Source organism: Lepidochelys kempii, chromosome 1 (genome assembly GCF_965140285.1).
Source record: "Lepidochelys kempii isolate rLepKem1 chromosome 1, rLepKem1.hap1, whole genome shotgun sequence".
NCBI classification, from domain to species: Eukaryota; Metazoa; Chordata; order Testudines; family Cheloniidae; genus Lepidochelys; species Lepidochelys kempii.
Genome location: NC_136380.1, coordinates 5,295,446 through 5,297,976, shown reverse-complemented (window position 1 = coordinate 5,297,976; position 2,531 = coordinate 5,295,446). Strand labels below are relative to the sequence as shown.

The 2,531-nt window shown below is 43.4% G+C and overlaps 1 pseudogene; it reads left to right on the top strand.

Moving 5' to 3' along the window:
* The first annotated feature begins 1,281 nt into the window (after positions 1 to 1,281).
* Positions 1,282 to 2,252, top strand: LOC140917249 (olfactory receptor 52D1-like; annotated as a pseudogene).
* Positions 2,253 to 2,531: the final 279 nt, after the last annotated feature.

The window sequence follows — 2,531 nt, the reverse complement described above, 5'->3', positions numbered from 1 at the left end:
TTTTAGCGGTCCCACTTCTTCTTTCTTTGTTTTCTTCCTATTTATATGACTATAGAACCTTTTACTATTGGTTTTAATTCCCTTTGCAAGGTCCAACTCTACTTGACTTTTAGCCTGTCTCACTTTATCCCTACATATTCTGACCTCAATAAGGTAGCTTTCCTTACTGATCCCTCCCTTCTTCCACTCCCTATATGCTTTCTGCTTTTTCTTAATTACCTCTCTAAGATGCTTGCTCATCCAGCTTGATCTACAACTCCTGCCTATGAATTTTTTCCCCTTTCTTGGGATGCAGGCTTCCGATAGCTTCTGCAGCTTTAATTTAAAATAATCCCAGGCCTCCTCTACCTTTAAACCCATAAATTCTTCAGTCCAATCCACTTCCCTAACTAATTTCCTTAATTTTTGAAAGTCAGCCCTTTTGAAATCAAAAACCCTAGTTGCAGATTTATTTTTGTTAATCCTTCCATTCAGTTTGAACTGAATTAGCTCATGATCACTTGAGCCAAGATTATCCCCTACAACCATTTCCTCTATGAGGTCCTCATTACTCACCAGCAGACAGTGATTTTGATTCTTTCTTTTATACCTCTATCACTAGCCAAGTGATAAGAATACACCTAAATTCTTAGAGTACAGGCCTTTGCAGACAGGCCTGAATATCTATATCCTAACAATTCAGGGTGAATCTGGTCCCCTTGAGATCGAAGGCAAAATTACCAACAGAGCCAGGAGTTCACCCTAAATCCGCACGTAGTGACTTAAATAAATGCCCTGATTTTTGTCTGAAGTTGTGAATATTGACTAAATATCTGTATTTCAACTGTAGTTACACCTGGGTAACTCCAACTAGGCAAAATGCTTTCAGCCTAGGTAGCTGGTTGGGAAGGGCCTATTAGGGCAATAAGCCATTGTGGGAAAAGATTGGCCTTAAGAGAAACTTATCTCCCACCTGGTGAGCTTCCCTGAGAATGCTTCAGACAGCCTATATGTAATGGATGCTATGACTCTACAAGGCCATGTGATCAGGCCACATAACTCTGGACTCTATCTTGGAGAGTATGTAATTTTCCACAAACTATTCTGGAAACCAAGTTTAGAAACAAAGAGTTCCCGCCATAGGATAAAGCTATATAAGGCAGGGAATGACATCATCGGTGTTTCTTCAATCCCCACTCAAGAGGACACCTAGATTGTTAATAACCATAAATATTTTCCATATTATTTGTTATAAAGTATGCAACCCCCTCACTGTGTTTCTCTCCCTTCACAGGCACCTTGAGCATTTCTGAGTCGTATCGATGCATCAACTACTTCATGGCAGCTTTCAGCCTCACCCCCTCTGATCCTTCAACATTTATCCTAATGGGTATCCCTGGCCTGGAGGCTGCCCACCTCTGGATTTCCTTCCCTTTCTCTACATTCTACATTATCAGCCTGTTGGGAAATTTCACACTTCTGTGTGTTGTATGTAAGGAGCAAACCCTGCATAAGCCAATGTACCAGCTGCTCTGCATGCTAGCGCTTACAGACATTGCTACACCTACATTCATTGTGCCAAAGACACTGGGCATATTTTGATTCAATTTGCAAGGCATTCTGTGGCTGGCTGCCTCACCCAGATGTTCTTCCTCCACACGGTTTCTGTTATGCACTCAGCCGTCCTCGTGGTAATGGCCTTTGGTCGCCACATTGCCATATGTAACCCTCTGAGATATGCCACCATCCTCAGCAATGCACAAATAGGTAAGCTAGGGCTTGTAGGTTTGATAAGAGCTATTCTCTTCATTCTGCCCCTACCCCTGCTCATGAGTCAATAGCCATTCTGTTCCAACCGCATTATCCTCCACACAGAATGTGAGTTCATAGCTGTGAAGAAGATGGCATGTGGGGACATCACAGTCTCCAGAATATACGGCTTGGTGCTAATGTTTGTAATCAATGGGTTGGACCTGACGCTCATTGCCCTGTCCTACGGTTTGATCATTATGGCCGTCCTCAGAATCTCCTCTCATAAAGCCCACCAGAAAGCTCTCAACACTTGCACAGCCCACATCTGTGTGATGCTGACATATTATATGCCTGGACTCTTCTCCAATCTCACACACCGGTCTCAAGGCATCGCTCCCCATGTTCACGTCATTTTGGCTGACCTCTATCTCCTCATCCCTCCCATGCTCAACCCTATCATTTATGGGGTCAAAATCAAAGAGCTTCGTGACAAAGTAGGCAAATACACCTGCAGAAGGTGAATTCCTGGGGCCACTGACTTGAAACCTGTGTGACAACAGGGGGAAATCATATCTGCTCTTTAATCAAGGCACTTTGTCCCAGTTTGGTTGAGCGAAGCATTGTGGAAGTTCACAGTCTGAGAATTTCCTCCAATCCAATATCTTATCATTCCATCACTAAACACTGCTCTCTTCATTGCTGAGTTCCCTTTCTCTGACCATCAACTGACCTCTTTTATTGTCAACCATCAGCCTCCCTCCCCACAAACCCTGTTACTCAGCCTTTCCATGACTCTAAGG